The 19,901-nt window shown below is 41.8% G+C and overlaps 1 pseudogene; it reads right to left on the bottom strand.

Annotated features, from left to right (window-relative positions):
- Positions 1 to 4,033: 4,033 nt before the first annotated feature.
- LOC121157809 lies at positions 4,034 to 8,025 on the bottom strand (annotated as a pseudogene).
- Between the last annotated feature and the right edge of the window lie 11,876 nt (positions 8,026 to 19,901).

The following is a 19,901-nucleotide window of genomic DNA, read 5'->3' as shown; positions in this document are numbered from 1 at the left end:
TGCGTCATTTGGCAAATCAATCTCATGCCTTCCTTTTTCCTTCTGAATCTGTTTCCCCATTTCCACCCATTTTTCTGGCTCACTCATTTTTTATTTATTTTGAATCATGTATTTTTCCAAGCTGCCTTAATTCGTTTTTTTTTTTTTTCAGGAAAAAGGTAGAACTCAAATAAAAACATATCTGCGAACCTGCATCCATAAATAAACAGACCCTTCCTTCCACAGCCATAATAATGAACCACAACTTGCTCTTTACTGATGCAGACAAAAGAGGAAAGAAAAGAGAAGGAAGAGACTGGGAAGGGTGGGGGAGGCTATGGAGCCAGGAACACATATAGTATTAGAATCCTGACTCTGAGTTAATAGGCAGCAGAGGAAGACAACTTTATCTTCAAGATAAATGTTATAAATTGCACATAATGAAATAAGGTCTTATTTTCCCACCTTTTTGGTTTCTTATTTTTAAGATATACAACCCTGTGTCAACCAAAATATCTAGACTTATAGCACACAGTCCTATTCAGCTTGTAAAACAAATTCACTGGCACAGTCCATTTTTATTTTAATTATTTGTATAGAGTGGAAGGGAATGGTCTGATTTATTGCTGAGTTGGACTCCAATGGCAATATTATTATAGTTGCAACAGATGAATAAACCAATATATTTCTTAGAGCCATAAAACAACCAGCTACATGTCAGAGAAAATTGTTCTCCAAAACAACTGTAAAAAAAAAAAATCCACATGAAAACAGTGGCCCTCTTAGCTTCCCAAAGCCATTCCAAAAAAAAAAAAAAAAGCAAAAAAAAACACAAGACTCCCACAGACCAAGAAAAACTCATTTCCACAAACTTACTTTCCATCTACCCACTGAAATTAAAAGTTGGCTGAAATAATTTATGATACTGTCTCTGGCACTGATGTATTCACCCCATTTGAATATGCTTTAAAAAATAAGAATCGGTAGGCACAGAAAATCATTGTTCTCCCATAACCCAAAGTTTGACCTCCCATAACCCGAAGTTTGACATGCTGACGCAGCCTTCCACAGCAAGCTGCAGGGTGAAGTTGGTCAGAACTCTGTGCTGTGACGACGTTTTAATGCCTCATCAGAACTACACTGTTCTTTGTAAGTTGCATTGAAGGAGGAACGAGGCATAAGGGAGCAGAACCAGGAGGAGGGCTTTTGCTTCCCATCTTTGCTTCACTACAGCAGGCGTGCCATCCCTGCACAGGCCAAGTACAGTCCCAGACACCTCTCTTAGAAGGTGCTCTTGAATAAGAACCCAGCCTAGGCTGATAGCCGGGCCTCAGTGTCACCAGGGCTTCAGCATGGTTGGCTTTCTATGTTTTCTATTTGTCTCTCTCAAGGAATTTCTCTAGGTGGGCCACACTTTTCAAAACCTGCCGAGTCACCCTATAAATGTGAAATGTGTGTTTTCAAGAAATGTGAACCAGGTTAAGACTTCAGGCTCCAGAATTATTTATATTAAAAAAAACTGAGTGAAATTCCAGCTCCACATATTTCTTGCAGTGTGTCTTTGGAAAGCTTTGCTGACCTCTCTGAGTTGTACTTTTTACATCTGCTGAAAACAGATACTAATAACAAGGATTAGACTGTTCCAGTGCCAGAGGCCTTCAAAGGGTCTGTGAAAACGCATAATATAAGAAAATTACAAATAGATTTCAAAATTCCAGAACGAACTTGCCTTCGAATTCTGCTCTCCACAAATTTTTTTAATCGCCCTCATATACTTTGCACAGTGCCTGACTCACAGTAACAACAGCAGCCACTCCTGTGCTATTCAATATTTCCTGTGAACTATCCTTATTAAATAATACCTGCTACCCTTCATGCCAGCTCCAAATCCTCTCATTGGATCTGGGACTTGGCTTGATGGGAGTTTCTACAGATCCTGTCATTTCTCAGAATGGCTTATCGGAAAGTTTGTCTTTCAAACAGCTGTGCCTAGTGTGGTGGTGTGGCACGTTAATCTTCTGTGTGTGGCACAGGCATCCCATATGGGTGCCAGTTCGTGTTCCAGCTGCTCCATGTCCAATCCAGTTCTCTGTTTACGAGAAAGCAGTGGAGGACAACCCACGTCCTTGGGCCTCTGCACCTTTGTTGGAGTCGCAGAAGGAACTTTTGGCTCCTGGCTTTGGATCAGCTCAACTCTGGCAGTTTGCAGCCATTTGTGGAGTGGATCAGCAGATGGGGGATTTCTCTATCTCTCCCTGTCTCTGTAAGTTTGTCTTTCAAATAAAAACAAATAAGTAAATCTTCAAAATCAGGCCACCTGCATCTTAATCTAGAGAAGATGAATAATTAGGCTAGGAACTAGGGATTGCAAATGGTATGGGTCTTAAACTACTAGTTTGCCCACCAGCCCTGCTTAAGCTCTGAACTGTCAAGCATCAGGGCATTTTCTTTTATGGAAAGAAAGCCATAAAAATAGCCACAACAATCAGCAGCATTGCACTTTTCACATACCAGCTCCCATGCAACAAGCTCATTGAACTATCACAGCAACCCTGTAAGGCAGCTACTAACTGTTTCTCCATCTTACAGACCAAAAAGCCAGCTCAAAAACATCAAACAACTTGCTGAAAAGAAGAAACGACCAAGAAATCAAGCCCAAGTCAGTTTCAGTGCACAGTGTAAGCTTTTAACCAGTCCTTATTAAAAATTTGCCCCAGTGATCACACACACATTCTAGTCCTCTTCTTAAGCATTAACTGCTTCTCTCATTGGTGGGAAGTTAATGCAACCCTGTTACCTTCTGCCCTTGGCACATTTTCACTTTAAGGAGTCAGATATAAAAGCACTATCAGGTTAAGTCTTGGGTGCAACACCTGGGATGCCAACACCCCATAGTGGTACAGGACTTGAGTCCTAGTTCTGCTTCCTATTCTGACTTTCTGCTGGAACACACCCTGGGAGGCAGCCAATGGTGGTGCAAGTGCTTCAGGCCCGACAGTCACGTGGGAAACATGAATTGAGTTCGAGCTCCTGGTTTCAACCTGGCTCAAGCCCAGCCATGCGGTAGTTTGGGGAGTGAACCAGCCGCTAAACCACCTCTCTTCATCAGTCTCTGTCTCTTTGCCTCCTTCACTTTCAACTAAAATTGTTTCTAAAATATACGAAGCGCAAGTATAGTCATTATGCAAGGAATGACTCTTTTAGAGGAATTTCTGGTTTTACAGGAACTGCTTTGCCATCACCAAAGAGTCAACAAAGGCTGTTCAGGCACCATGGTAATGGGTCAACATACACAAGACATGGTCTCCACATTCAAGGATTTCCCGTTGGAGGTAAATGTACAAATGAAACGTTTCCACTCCCCAACTCAGAGGCAAACAGACTACAAGGACTGCAATAAAGACCTTGCTTCTTGAATGTCAATCTTCTCTTGGCACAAGTAATTAATGTGAGGGCTAGAAAACCTACAACCCTTTCAGCCTGAAGACTTTGTCTGTAGCTGAAACCAGAAAATGACCCAGGGATGATCAAAGGATCAAAAACATATTATTCAAGCCTTTCTCCCCTGTGAAAGAACAACATTCATATTTATTTATTCCAAGAGAAAAGATTTCATTTCTAAGTCTAGGAGAATTCATAGTTTCTTCAGGCCATTGTTCTGATTTGGAGCAATTCATCACAGTGCGATAACATGCTGATGATGTGTTACACTAATACATCCTTACATTGGTAATGCTCTAATGATCTGGCAGGCTCCTAAATCACTAGAGAGCTGTCACTCCCATGATGTGTTACTCAGAGATGCAGCTCTGATCGGAGCAAAGCATCCAGGCACTCCACAATGGGAGAATTATATTTTTTTGACTTCAGAATTCTTTGACTATAAATAATACCCTCTGAAATCAAGAGAAGCCGCAAAATCTCTGCTAGTTTGGAATATGCCAGAGATATAAAGATAAGCTTACATATTAGTGGATGTTCTGGCCTTGTAAGGGAGGAAGTCGCTGATAAGAAAATGATTTCTGAAGTATCGATGGAGCTGCTGAATCTGTTTCTAAAGGTAATCAGTTAGGTGCTTACAGACCCGTTTATCACTGATGTGGATTTCATCAATGCCCTTTGAGTAAACACTGTTAAAACCTGAGTCAAGAGAAAAATGACAGAGTAAGGAGAGAGGTACCCTCTTCAACACTGTTGGCAGGAGAATAAATTGATATAACCTTTCAGAGGGCAATTTGGCAGTGTTTATCAAAATTTAAAACACGTAGATTCTGAGTCCAGCAGTTTCATTTCTAAAACTCTACCTGGTAGACATTCACATGCACTCACAAAGATGGCTATGTGTTACAACATTTACTGCAGCAATTCTTGTAATTGAAAAAAAAAAACTGGAAGCAACTTAAATATACATCAATAGCAAAGCACATAAATACATCAGTGTGAATCTATTCTTTGAGGTTTATATGGCCATTAAAAATTATGACACGAATCCATGGCCTTGAAAATGGTACAGAGAACTGTAGCGTCAGGGTTGTCAAATTTGTGAGCATACAATAATCACTCAGGAAACTAATAAAGAATTTAGAGACCCAAGCCTATTGAATAGAAGATCTGGGCCTCTGTGTTTTCATCAAGTTCCCTGGGCCATTTTCAGGCACACTAGAATCTGAGAGTCACTTTTCTAGAAGGCATTAGAAAGGCTCTAGAGACCCTAACTTCTCATCCTAGCCTCCACACAGAAGTTAACTTCTGCACGTATGAATATGCTTACTCTGCAGAAATATGTCTGTGGTATTAAATTGCGTTAAGATTAGTTTGCAAACCAGTGGTGTGGACAAATGGTTACCTTGTGGCAACACAACGAAGCAGATTGAAACGCTTCTCAATTGGCACCTTGATAAGTCGAGGCCCAAAGAAGGTAAGTAGGTGGCAGAACATCAACATCATTCAAAATTCTGGAGTTGGGAGGTGACCTTGAGCAGGTGTGATTTTTGAGCCTGCTTTCTGACTCCAAAGGATACACAAACTCACATATTTGTTCTCTTGGATACCAGTTCAAAATATACATTTTTTCCTAATTAGATCAATAAATAACATGTACACATAGATACTGCCTATTGCATATTTATAAAAAAGAAATAGAGATATTACTTCTGTGAATAGGGAGAAAAAGAAGCTATATCCGCAATGCCAAGAGAGAAATGTATGGTTTAGCCAGCTGGAAAATGTGCACTAAAGGTTCTGAATTCAATATTCTGCTGTCAGGTTGTGTACATCCTTTAGGAGCCTACCTACTGCAGCCTTTTGTGCATGACCAGTCCACATATCTGAGTCTGAACTCTGTTGGATTTTAGGGTACCACTAAGAAAGTGTGAGCTCCATACAGACCTGAACCCCATCTATCTTGCTTCTCTTATAACCTCAGTGTCTACTCAATGGCAGGCACATTGTATGTGTGTGACTCATTAGTAGTTAGTGAATAAATAAATGAATGCTCTAACTATAGAATAGTTTTCTTTTGAATATTTTACTTTTATTTGAAAGCCAGAGGAATAGGAAGAGAGAGAAACCCATCCATTTATTCACTTCTGAAAGATCCTGAATAGTAGGGGGTATGCCAACTCGAATTCAACATCTTGGAATTCAATCCAGGGTTGCAGGAACTTAAACACCTGGAGGAACTTAAACATCCTGCCCCCAGGATGCACGTCCACAGGGAGCTGACTGGAAGATCTGGGAATCCAAACCAGGCACGCTCACTTAGGATGTGGGCATCCCACGCAGTGACTTTACCATGTCACACTATATGAGTCCTAGAGTGGTTTATCTTAAAAGATGTATACCTGTAGTGGCAACAATTCTGATAACAAAATCAACATGGGCATGATTGAACAGTTTCCTTGCCTTTGTCCCAAACTTCTCATCTAAAAATTAGTTCATTGCGCTACAGGAAGATTGCACCGACTCAGAAAACAAGAAAACAGACACTTCTCCTACTTTCATAGAACCTATAGGTTGTTAGAATGTGTGTCTTTTTCCTTCTCTGTAAATCTGTCTTTTCAATCAAAATAAAATGAATCTCTGAAAAAAAAATAAACATGACCAAAAAGATTAATGAGGACTACAAAATGACACAACAATTTAAAGATCATGTGTCAGAATATACGGACAGTATAAGTTGAGTTGGAAAGGAAGTCAGCAGTCTATGTTGTTCAAAAGATACAGGGCTCTAGCTGGGCTCTGTGAAGATAATCTGCACTGTCTACAAATAATTTCCTTGTAGATTTATGTATTTTATTAGAAAGTCAGATATAAAGAAAAGAGAAGAGACAAAGATCTTCTGTCCACAGATCCCTATGAATGAGGACCTGGGAGACAGCAGGAGATGGGTCCCTGGCACGCATCAGGGAAACCTGCTTAGAATCCCTGCTTCCCAAATGGGAGAACTGGATTGAATTCCTTGATGCCTGGATCCCTGGCCATTGTAGGTCTTGGGAGAGTGAATCAGGGTTTCTCTTATCTGTTTCTCTTTTTTCTCTTTCCCTACCTCAAGCTTTTATTTTTTTTTAAGGTGAGTTTAGTTTCATACAACAATTTCTGAAATCCATGCCCAGTTCTGTTTTCCTATGTGTATTTTTCTTTTTTTTTGTTTTGTTTTGTTTTTAAATATTTTGTATTTGAAAGACAAAGGTAGAGAGACAGGAGACACAGATTCCACCTGCTGGTTCATTCTCCAAAGGGATCCCAATAGCCAAGGCTGGACCAAGTGGAAGCAGGAGGCCAAACACTTGGCCCATGTTCTGCTGTTTTCCCAGGTGCATTAGCAAACAGCTGGGTCAGAAATGGAGCAGCTGGGACTTGACCCCATAAGGGATGTTGGTGCCACAGACGGTAGCTGAGCTTGCTGTGTTATAAGGCCCACCCCTTCCAGCTCCCTCTGTGCAATGCAGCTTCCAGGCCGGCAGCACCCCACCAGCGGAAGCCGAGGCAGCCTCACCATGCCCTGCGTCTCCCGCCAAGCTCCTGGTAGGCAGAGCCAGCTGTCCTGATTCATTCCATCCCCAGACATAAACATCCCCAGCCTCTGAAAGACAGCAAGGGGACCAACAAAGTGTGACTCCTCCTCCACTCAAGCTCCCTGGAACAGCAGGCAGCGCTGGAGAGGCCCTGTCTCACTCACCACTCACACACACCTCGGCCAGCCCCCGGCCGCCACCTCGGCCATTCTCAGGCCCTGCAACGCCTCCACTGGCCTGGGCTCAGCTTCAGCCTTCAGCCCGCCGTGGCCCAGCTGCCCGTGTCTGCACGCGGGGGACAGAGTCCGTCGGCCAACACCCCCAGGAAGGGGCTCCCCATCACCCCCACCCGACCTCGCTCACCAACACCCCCAGGAAGGGGCTCCCCCTCACCCCCACCCGACCTCGCTCACCTGCCCCCGCCCCAGGAGAACACTTGGCCCTGGGCGTCCAGCAGCAGCGCGTGCTCGGCGCCCAGCTCCAGCCTGCGCGCCCGCAGCCCGGCGGCCAGGGCCCGGCAGAGCGGCGGCCGCGGGCTCACGTAGGCGCGGGCACCGGGCAGCAGGGGCAGCGGCCCGGCCTGGGCCTCGCTCTCCCGCAGCACCTTCTGGGCCCAGAGGGGCTCCCCGCGCAGCGCCGACTCAAGGCGCCCAGGCCCGCAGCAGCTCGGCTTCTTCGGGGCCCGGCCCGCCGCCCATCACCACGAGGAGCCCCTCGGAGGCCCACACGGCCCTGCAGCCGTCGGCCGCGCCGCTCGCCGAGCCCGACAGCTCCACGCGGCCTGCACCTGCGGGCCGGAAGGCACGGGGGTCAGGGTCGGGGCGTCCCCGGGACGTGGGGAGGAAGGGCGAGGCGGGCGCTCACGGGTCACGACAGCCGTGTAGCTCCAGGCGGCGCTCACGCAGCGGACGGCGGTGCCCCCGGGCAGCGGCTCCGGGCTGGACACTTGCGGCCCGCGCCCGCGGCCCAGCGCCTGTCCGAAGCCGCAGAAACCGAAGCCGAACCAGGCTCCCGGCCGCTGCTCGGCCATGACGCGGACCCCGTGACACCGGGGTCACCACGGGGTCGCCACGGGCCCTGACGGGACGCCGGGGTCACCACGGGGTCGCCACGGGCCCTGACGGGACGCCGACGGCTCTCCGCCTTCCGCGCTGTGGGGTGAGGCCTCCGTCCTGAGGCGCCGGCGGCTGCGTCCCGGGGCTCCCGCTCAGAGGGCCGACGGGCGGCCTCTCCCCTGACCAGGAGCCGCCCGCCCTGGAGCCTCGGGCGGGGCTTTCGGAAGGAGAGCCCGGGACGCCGCGCTGCCCTCAGCCGACAGTCTATGTGTATTTTTCATGAAGTCTTTGGAGACCCCTTTACAGTCATGGCAGTCAACAATTCCTCCCAAATAACAGGATGATGCTAAGGCATGACCCCTAACTGCTTTATAAACACTGGGAGGTATTGTTATGCTGTGGTAATGACTGCATTGTAATTATTCCTAATTTGTTTAAATGCTGTTTCTAGTCTCTTAATCACTCCAAGAGGGCTGCCAAAACTCTAGTGTTCAACAATATGCCATGAATCCACAAAGCCTCCAAGCTCCTCATAGGACTCCACCCCCATACCAGGTTTTGCTGCATATTATAGTGCTGCTCTTAGAAATAGCAGGTTTACAATACCAAGCAAGAACACTTATGGGCAATTACCTAAAAGTGCTGAAATGGATAACACATATTTTTAAAAATAACTTTTGTTCTGAAATGGTTTAAAATTCACAAGAAGTCAGAGCTAGCATTGTGATACAACAGGCTACGTCACTGCTTGCAATGCCAGCATCACATCCACTTCAAATCCAGCTTCTTGCTAATGTGCCTTAGAAGGCCACAGAAAATGGCCCACTTATGTAAGTCCCTTCCACCAGTATGGAAGACCCAGATGGACTTTATGGATCCCGGATGTGGCCTGACCCAGTCCTGGCTGATACAATCAGAAGATTTTTCTCTGTCTGTCTGTCTGTCTCTCTCTCTCATGTGTGTGTGTCCTCTCTGTCACTATGTCCTTCAAATAAATAAATCATTTGTTAATTTCACAAAAAGTTACAAAATATTGTAACGTCCCCAGGAACTCTTCACTTGGCTTTCTTCACTGTTGAGACTATCTGTAACCATACACATTGTCTAAGCTAGAAAATTGGCATTGCTACATCATTAGCTCAGTATTGTCCATTTTTAGACAGCACCTTATCTCCACATATACCAAAGGTGAGTTTGGCACGTTTTCTGACTTTGTAAAATTTGAGATGCTTGACTTCTATAATTTAGCAAAAGTGAGTAAGCAAGTGTGATGTTAATATCTGAAATCAGGAAGTGAAACTTTGTTGAGAACCTAGTATGTACTAGGCATTGGAGAAGTGAGTCAGATGTACCAGCTGCCCATTCATGCAGATCACAGCACAGGGGAAATTACAAAGGAGCATTTGTGAATACAGGAGGAAACGTGTTGTGATGTGTCGTAAGAAACACATAGGAATATGTGAGAAAGATGCCTAACATGGGTGTGAAAAGCATGGAAGTCTCTCTGAAGGAAACCGAGACCTCTGACTAGTTACTAGTTACTACTAACTAGTCAGACCTTAGGAGAGTGGACAAAGAATTTCAAACAGAGGAAATAACCTGTGCTAAGACACAGAGGAAAGAAAGGACATGACCCCCTGAACGTACAAAGAAGTGCTATAGCTGATTCATAAGACAGAGAAGACAAACAAGATCCATAGGAGTGTGACTGCCCAAGACAGGAGATCCTAGTGACCCAATAACTATTCAGACTGGGAACATGACTGGGCCTGAGCCAATGTGCTGTGTGCACAAAATGCATAATAAATGTTTATGACTTACTACCTAATCATAATCATAATCATGAATATCAGTAATCAACATTGATTTTATGTTGAATAATAAAAGTTTTACATAAATATTAGTTAAATTTTTCAAGCAATTTTTACATATTTATTTTAACATAGTTGATGGAAAGCTTTAACTGTGACATACAATGTGTTTCTACCATACAGTGTCGTTATGAAGGTCAGGAAAGATATCCCAGGCAAAACATGATTCCCAATGAGAACTACAGAATAAGTTAATCACAAGCAAATGATAAGAGCAGCATAGGGGAAGGCCCAGAGTTTGGACTGCAGAGGTAAGTACCAGCTTAGATGGACAACATTGGAGCCCTAGACAAATTTTACACAGAGCAGTGACATGATCCATTTTTAAGTTAACAGAGTCCTTCAAACCAAGGAGATGAAGCAAGAGTAGAGTTGGAAGGGAGGAGCAGTGTCAGGAAGGACCTGTTAGTGATTCTTTAAGCATTTGTAGTGAAATAGCCTTCTGCTGGCCCTGTCCTTTAACTCCCCACCTCCTGTCTGATGAAAACTCTTCCCAAGAACAAACCAAACAAAGAGCATCAGACCGAGATCAGAATATACTTGAAACCTTATAATAAAGCCTACTCTTTGCAGCTTGATTTCCAAGCTTAAGTAATTAAAGATAAGGCTATCCCTGGAAGCAGGCATCCTGGATGAAATTCAATGCTAATTACAGATTTCTGTCCATTCTTTGCTTTCCTGTGCCCTGTATATATCAAAAAGAGATGCTGTCAAAAGAATCATTAAATGACCTTCCCTTGCATTCCAGCTTTCACATGTTCAATGGACATCTCAATCCCCATGGAAGGGGGCTTCTTCAGAGATGGGAGCATAAGGCTTGAATGTGTGTTTCCAACACCATTCACCAATTCCAGCCATGGCCCAACTAAGTGACAAGAGATTTTCTGGATGCCCTTGCCAAGAATGTGTTAATCATGTCTGTGTGGGTCTTGGAGCTGTTACATTGGTCTGCATTTCTAATTTAATGCTGGTACCATATTATTTTGAACACTTGAGACTTCAGATAAAATTGTAAATCAGAAAGTGTAATGCCTTCAATTTTGCTTTTCTTTCTGAGTATGGCGTTGGCTGTATAGGTCAGGTTGTTGACTTTCATGATTTTGCACAAATTTATGTTTTTTTCCCCTTATTTCTGAAAGAATGCCATGGAAATTTTGATACAGGTTGCACTAAGTCTATACATTGTCTTGGTTGGTAAGGACATTCATTTTTGGTTTTTCATTAAAATCTGAAATAATAGATTCTGTATTATGTTCCAAAGGTCTCCCAAAAAAAACAGTGAGAGCAAATTTAATAGTCAGCCAGGTTACAGAAAATAAAAAGAAATCACTCTTCACTCTTCTTGCTAATATTAAAGCATTGATTTGTAAGGAAAAGAAAGGAATAATGCATAAATTACGATTTCAGAATCGATGAGGAACTGCAATTATTTACCCATCTTTTCAATTTGTGGTTATGTGGACAAACCAGCCTTAGTCTAAAGATTTTTAAGAGAATTTCCTTCACCATTAAAGAGATTTGGAAGTAAGGAATCTGTTAGTTCTCCCAGCTCTAGGATCCTATGTTTTGTGACAGTCAATTCACAGAAACAGCTGTTGTTTTTTAAATAACTAATTAGCACTACCATAGCTGGCTACTGAAGTTAATTGGAAAAAAGGAGCCCAGCAATAAATTATCTCAGCCCATGTGATGATTTCTTTGTTATGTGTCATCTCTAAACATTTTTATGGAACTGTTTTGTTATAAAAATAATGATAATATCCATTAAGTACTGAGTGCTCATATGTGCCAAACACATAAACACATCTTAATCTAGACATTTATTCTATTAAGTAGATACTGTAATTTCCCACCATTTTATATTTCAGAAAACTAAGTCTCAGAGGATTAGATAACTTCCATAAAGTTGCAGAAATAAGAAATGATGAAGCCAATATTCAATTCCAGATTTACTTGCGTGCCAAAACTTTTGCTCATATCCTTAAATCATACAGTCTCCAGGCTCCCTGATATTGGGGTTTTTAATGTTTGCTTAAGTGCTTTCATCTCCTTGAAAAACAGATGCCAAAAGAATCTTCCAGCTGCTGGTTCTCTCCTCAAATGCCTACAACAGTCAGGAGTGGACCAGCTGAAGCCAGCAGCCTGAAGCTCCATCCAGATCTCCCATCTGGGTGGCAAGGACCCAAACACTTGAGGCATCACCTGCTGTTTCCCGGGGCGTGCACTAGCAGGAAGCCAGATCAACAGTGGAGGTACCAGGTCTGGAACCAACACTCTAATATGGGACACGGGCATCCAGGAAACAGTTTACCCACTCAGTCACAACACCCCCAAAGTTGAAGTTTCTGGGAACATAAGCCTTTTTGGCCCCCTTTCTGATTGACAAGTGTAGACGAAGTAACTCTATAACAAGACTCTAATAGGGTAATAGTAGCCAATGTTCCCCACAACTTCCATGCTGAGCATTTTTGTCTATCTGTTCCCCATTGCTTGTGGAATTCATTTAAAAGGAACTGGAGATCTAGACTTCATTTGATCATGTTTCAAGCAGAACGTACACTTTTAAGGAGAATTCTTACAAATATGTGTCCGACGCTTTCCATCCACTTGCCTTACATTGCTTTATTACTGAGCTGCCAGCATGATTCCTTTGACAAACAGTATGTGACCTTCATACCTAACAGCTAAACAGAATTGATATGAAACCACACAAATGCCCTCCCATTTGGGAGAATGTATATTGAAGAAATCATACTTTCTCTAAGAGCCTCCGTTTATCCATCACAATGTTGGGGTGCGTACGAAGCAGTTCCCAAAGAGAGGCTTTGAGCAACTGCTTTGATTTGTTAAAAGTCCAGCTCTAAAAAGCATACCCACAAACTTAAATGAGAAGACTATCTTTTCAAAATCTTCATCGTTGTATGTGGCATTGAAAGAAGACTAAGACAGCGCTTACAAACACAGCATTTTCCGAGTAGAACATGGAAGTCGGGTCCTAAACATTTATCAAAAAGCATACTCCGAGTTCAGTCATCTTATTTCAAACAGAAACACTGTTTGGTCAGAAATCACTTCAAGACAGAGCCGATTCCAACATTCCCTGTGGCTATTTTTTAAAAAAGTTTTCTATTTTGGCCAGCAAATACTTCCAAAAAAGCATCTCTAGTCATCTATGGGAAAGGAGTGAGTGCCCCCTGGTGAAAATGTGAGAAACATTTCCGTATGTTGTTTTTGGCTAGCATCAAGGTGCAGATGTCTTCGCAATAAAAACGTACTGGCGAAGAGTGTTTGAGGAGAGCTGGCACCATTTGGAGCCATGGATCTACAGGGTGGCAGAAACGCCCAAGAGGAAGGAGAGAAGCCACGCTATCACCAGGACACAGTCAGGGGGCACAAGTTGGGTCCAGGGGTGACTTTTGTTTTAGTTTTTATTCCTGAGTTGGATGGTCTCTTTCTGCCCCTCAATCTCATTCCTCACATGTCTCCACTTTGTTCTGGGTCCTGGGAGGTAGACTTTAATGATACTTATTTACACATTCCCTTCTCTCTGGTTTGTGGTTGAGTTCAACCAATGACAGGCAGCAGTGGGTGATCAGAGAACTGACAGAGAGTGACACTGGGTTATTTATTCCTTAGATTCACTCTCTAGCAGTACTGGTTGGAACCATATCTTCAGCGTGCAGTTCAAGCCCATTGGACAGCTGTCCATACCTGCCTTTTTCTCTAGGATGTGGTGAAGTCTGTCTTACAAAGCTCCTTCAGGTTTAGGCATGGTGACACTACTCCGTTGTTGCTAGCCTAGGGTGTTTTGCCATCTCTGTCAGGTCCCTGACACTCACCCACAGCTTCGTAACAAAACTCTACACAGTAAATGCACCCTCTTAGTCTTTATGTGTATGCCACTTCCTTTCCAACTATACTCCAATATGGCTCTTTTTCATAAATTCCAGAATTTCTATTAAAAAAGTCCATACTGTGAAACTCCAGGGACACTTAAGGCTTCTGGGAATCTCAACTGCAATTCTACCAGTTATGCCCACTCCAACTGGGATTAAATCAGAAGAATCATGTCTGGCTCGCTTGTTTACAGGATCCCATTTCAACACCCCATGTCCCAGTGACCTAACACACCATCTCCCTTGAAACACAATCGACTGCCTTCTACTACATCTTTACATTTTCAACAGGAAGAAGAAAGATTCTGTTTGTGTTCAGCCTTCACCTATCTAACCATGAGGAAAGGAGAACAGGTTGTTCTGTCAGAAGGAATCTAAAAGATTAAATAAACAGCAGACTGGTTCTGTGGGTCTAGAGTTGGCACGGCCGGGAGACTCGGCAAGCCACCAGAGCAGAAGGCATCAACTCAGAGGGCACCCAGCCCAGGAGTCTGTTCACTGACAGGAGAACACAGGCGTCTTTGGAGCTTGCCAATTGCACCTGTCCTCCAATATCTGGCCTTCCTTCATTGATCTATTAGGAAAATGTCACACAAGATTGCACCTATGCACGTTTTGATGCCCTGAATGGAGATAAGGAGGGAGAAGCAGTGGTTTGTCCTCAAGCTAGGGCCCAGCTCACAGGTGCATGTCTGTGTGATAAAAAGAAGAAAAAACAATTTTAATCTTTTTGAAAATGGTTATCCCCAGCTGTCCCATAGAGATTATTATTCAGCAAAACGTAATGTTGCAGTTGAGGTCAGCAACTTGAGTTTAAAGAGTGGTAGTGAGCTAATTAAACCACTGCAGTGTTCAACCTGGTTCATGAATGGACTTGGTGCATGGAGCCAATAATCACACATGTGGACTACTGACTAATAGTCAATAGCCAAAGCTTATTAACAGCATCAGACTTTTAAAGACTTAGGGTCACATAGGCATAAGGGAGGAGGGTTTGAGCAATTTATATATCAACAGCAATAATAAACACTAATATATCAACAACAATGATAAATACTAATAAACAATTTGTTTGTCTAGCAGGTGTCTTTCCTTATTCTGTTAGTTCCTATTCCCCTGCCTGGGTGAGGAAACACCTCTCTTTGATTTATTATCTAAATCTAAGGATTAGGGAGGTTCTGACCTGTTTATTTTCAAATCAACTGTTCCCAGAGCCTTCATGACAGGATTGCAACAAGCCATGGCTCCACAGCGGCAAGGCTTCTCAATGTTCACTCTCAATCAAATATCTTCCTACAGATCTAATTAATTGTCCTCTTACACTGGAGCATGGGGTATTAAAATGATCATACAGCTTAGGATGTTTTTAAGGGAAAAAGAGGTCAAATGTGTGAATGCACCAATCTGCATACAAAGACTGTGCTTCTATGAACTCGCTGGGTGGAGCTTTGGGCACAACAACTCAACTAGCTACTTGGGCAAGACATGCACATCAGAGAGCTTGATCAAATCCTGCCTACTCCGCTTCCCATTTGACATCCTGAAAATGTGCACCCCAGGAGGCAGTAAATGATGGCTCCAGTGCTTAGGTTCCTGCATGGCGACATGGATAAAGCTCCAGGCTCCAGGCTCTTGGTCTGGTGTAGTCTTTGCCTTTGCATGCCTTTGGAGTGTTAACCAGCAGATCATGATGAACACAGTCTCTCAGAATTGGCTTGGAGATGGAGTTGCTCTATGTCAAGCAAAGCTTTCCTCACTTCCTTTCACATCTACACAAACATTGATCACTCTAGGCACCATAAAGTTAACGACAAGAGCTCATTATTGAGGACTCATTGCACAAGAGCCCCTCTGCTGTGCCTTTTTCTAATTCCATGTTTATCAAAGATTAAAGTGCATATTTGCAGAGTCCAAGAGTTCTACTAGTTCATACAAAACTGAGAAACTCCCATCCTTCATCTCACTTCTTTTTTCCCAGCAGCCAACACCATTTTCAAATCTCCAGAAAGAACTTTTGAGTTCTACACTCATATCTCTAAGCCACACACTATGCTTATGCCTTTTCTTTTAAGTGTTATGCTTTTGTTTTGGACATTGTCAATTAACCTCCTCCTGTCTACCCTCACCACACATCTTTCCATGCCTCCCCTTCCTAATATAATTATTTTATAATTTTATCAGGTCAATATTTGGTGTTGACATTATGACTATGTAAAAGCTGTTCATGGGTTGAGTCATGAGTAAACTAATGATTATTTTTCTTTCCTGTGCAAATCTTGGTTTCCTTAGAGATGATAATGTTCTCTCATTTGTTCTGTTTTCTATAAATTATCTATTTATCCAGCACCATTTCAAACTTCCTGACTTTTGTCTAACCACCTCAAGACATTTAGGTGGTCAAACATTTTATCAATCTCCTTCCCAAGGAGAAATCTCTGCCAGAGGCTTTTGACTTACTCCAACCTGAACTGGTTGTTCTAAGTCCTGACGTTTATCTTCTGCCCTGAGAGTTCCCTTCGTAGACTCTATGGGTTCCTTTTACCTCTTCCTCGTGTTGGATCTTCTCCTTCCTGAACTCCACTAATCCCTTCTTTCTATTTTGTTTCCTTGTTTGAGCATATCCTTTAGTAGCTTCTTGAGAAAGAACATTTAGAAGATAGAACTGTTTGCCTAAAAACACGTTAATTTGACCTTTCCTTTTTCTCTCTTACTATGGAAGACAATGACATGTTTCTAATACTGTTCTGAGCAAAGAACTTAAAGACACTAAAATAACAGCAAAAAATGTTCTCAATTCCCATTATCTAGAAATTGGAGATATCCTCCTTTACAATTTAAAAAAATAATAATAATTAGGAATAGGCCAAATAACTTTCCTGGACATTGGTATATGTCTAAAATTGTTCTCATTGTCATTTTGTCATTTTTAAATTTATTTATCTGAAAGCCAGAGTGGTGGAAAGAAAGACATAGGACAAAGAACTTCAGCATATTAGTTCACTTGCCACCTACCTGTAATAGCCAGGGCTGGACCAAACAAGTACATCACCTGAGTCTCCCATGAGGCGGCAGGAACCCAAGCACTTGGCCCATCACCTGCTGCCTCCCAGGTGCTTTGCATGAACGTGGATTCGAGAGACAGGGGTGAGACTCCATCTCAGACACTCTGATGCTGGAGGCAGGCAAACCAATAATATATGCAGCCTACTACATAACATCCGCTCACCCATTGCCATTGTTTTTACCATCTCTACTTATTAAAACATTATTTCACATAAGGTTTGTCCATTCTCATGTACAGTTGATAGCATGGCTGTGTATGCAAGCATTTTTCCTTTAAAAGGCATTTGTCCATCATTTTCCAGGATGGTTCCTGGCCTTTTTATATGACTGGTTTTCTCTTCCTCAGTTTTGCGTTCCCAATGTTCTGAGACATATAGGTCTTATACATTCTCAACCACTGTGCTTATAACCCAATGACTCTTCCATCTGGTAATTTTTACTATGGTTCTAAGAAACATTTTTCAGTTCCTCCTGTCTCCATGTTCTCTTCTTGGAACTCCCATTGTTGGACTGATCTTCTAAATTTTCTATCACTGTTTTTCTTTTTAATTCTACTTTCTAGATTTTCTTGGCCTAAATTTTCATCTGCTTAACCCTCAACCTTTCAAGTTTTATATTTCATTCTCATGTTTCATTATGAAGGGTTTTTTGTTTTCAAATAATTCTCTCTTAAAGCATCCTGTTCTTGATTCATGGATAGGCTTTTTTTTTTCTTTTCCTAGAGTGGTTTCCATTTTCCATTGGATTGCTATTTTGTTATTACTCATTTTTATTTCTGTCAATGTTTGAGTGCTACCTTAAATCTGTTCATCAGCTGCCTGCTGTAATGAGAGTGTAGTAAGATAAAGCAGATGAGATGCTGCAAATTGGATATACTGACTGTGAACTTGTCCAGGTTATCTTGTTAAGCCATTTCCTTGAAAAATCTCCATAAATGAGGTCAGAATCCAAGAGAAGGCTTATCACCGAGATTCCCAAAACAGAAAAAAAGGCTTGAATGGAATAGCTTCTAAGTTCAATGAAGAGACAGTTTATGGAGCCAATATGTAGCCATACCTTTATGTTTCCAGTAGGGTAATTCTATCTTCAGAAAGGAACGGCATCCACAGTCCATATTTCTTGTTCTTTAAACTTTACAGAGAATAGGCTCCCGGCCTGGGAAGGATGAAGAAGAAAACTGTCCAGCTACAAGCCTGCAGGGAGGAAATTTGGCCCTCCAACTCTTCTTTTTCCTATTTTTAAATTTTAATTAATTTTAACAAATTCAATGTGGTTTGTAAGTACAATTCTTAGAACATAATATTTCCTTCCTCATACTTAACTCCCTTTAACCTTCTGTTCATCTCCCTTTCAATTTTGTTTTTGAGAAAACATGTTTTAAATTGGTGTTATAGTAAAAGCCTTAATATTTCACTGACTAAGAAGTTTAACACATAAAACTTAAAAAGATCCTAGTTGAGTAGAAATATAGGCAACAGCTATAAGCAATAATTGAATGGGAAAATGACCATTTCACCCATTTACAGCAAATTTTACAGTAATCACCAATCATTAAAACTATAGTAGTATAGCATTCTTAACCATTGGTTTTTCAAAGGTATTTTAAAAAAAAAGTCTTACAAACTACATTGAAACTGTTCTTAAACAACCAGTCCTCCTACTCTTTGATACTATAGTTTAGCCAATTTTGTGTTAGAATTCCAAGCCTTTGAGTTGCAGTTTAAATCAGGTTAATGTTTGACTATTCATACTGTAGGCTTTGAAGTATGATTTTTCATACTTTTAAGTATGAATAATAGTCACTCGTCTATATACTTACTAGTAGCTTCTAAAAATGTATCACATTTTCTCTTCTAGTCATTCATTTAAAAAGAAAAACCCATTTCCTTTTATATCATTTTAGTGGGGTTTCAGGAAAAGATGAAAGTAAATAAGTTGGGGCCAATGTGAAATTCTAGTGGCTAAATCCTTGCCTTGAATCCGCTGAGATGCCATATGGATGCCATTTCGAATCAGGGCTGCTCCACTTCGCATCCAGCTCCAGAATGAATAGAAAACAAAACAAAAGAAAAAAAGAGATTAGATGAGATGAGAAGAAAGAAAGAAAGAAAGAAAGAAAGAAAGAAAGAAAGAAAGAAAGAAAGAAAGAAAGAAAGAAAGAAAGAAAGAAAGAAAATCTCTGTTAGAGGTAATAATCAAGAATAGTCCTTCAAAGTGATTCATGATTGTCTCATGAAAATAATTTTTTTAAAAAGTAAGTAAATTAAATGCATGGATTCCAGAGGAATGACACAGCATCTTAGATCAACAATCCCTCCCAAATAAAACCATCCCAAAAAATATCAGGCATGAGATTTGCAGGTGCAGGACTTGATAGCCCTATTTTTAAAAAGCTGCTCTGTTACAGGATTGGCCACAACCCTAGGAGAACTGGGCAGGGTGGAACACGCCCTGAATAGATTGAGATTCTGTCCCCACACACGCCATCTCTTGTAACATGTAAGGATGTTCAGTAGGAAAATTAAGTTTTAGTATGGAACAAACTACACTTCCCACACATCAAAGTCAATGGGCAACATTCCTGACTATACACAGCACCAGTATTGTGGACTACACGTGCTCTGGACTTTAAGGTTTTTTAAAAGCAAATAATCCTTTGATTTTTTTTTCATGAAGATGATCTAGACTAAAAGAGTAGCATACTTTTTTTTTTTTTTTTAGAATTTGTCTTTCCAGTGACTAAACAAGCAATGATGTCTATTATTGGGACAAAAAAAGAAAAGACATAGGCATATCTTTAAACCCATCACAGAAACATGTAACGTATTGCTTTACCAAGGGGATGGCAACTTTGAGATTTATCTTTAATTGTATACATTGTGCATTTTAAAAATGAAACTGAAATTTGTATATTAGGGGAGTTAACTACTTGGAACAGTCTTTAAACTGATTCCTTATAAAATGAAAATTCTTTGAAGTGTTGGCAAAAATGTCAAGAAATTCAACTCTCATACATGTTGG

This window comes from Ochotona curzoniae, unplaced genomic scaffold (genome assembly GCF_017591425.1).
Source record: "Ochotona curzoniae isolate NIBS_2020 unplaced genomic scaffold, NIBS_Ocur_1.0 contig_3622, whole genome shotgun sequence".
In the NCBI taxonomy this organism is placed as follows: domain Eukaryota; kingdom Metazoa; phylum Chordata; class Mammalia; order Lagomorpha; family Ochotonidae; genus Ochotona; species Ochotona curzoniae.
This window is presented reverse-complemented; position numbering and strand designations above follow the sequence as displayed.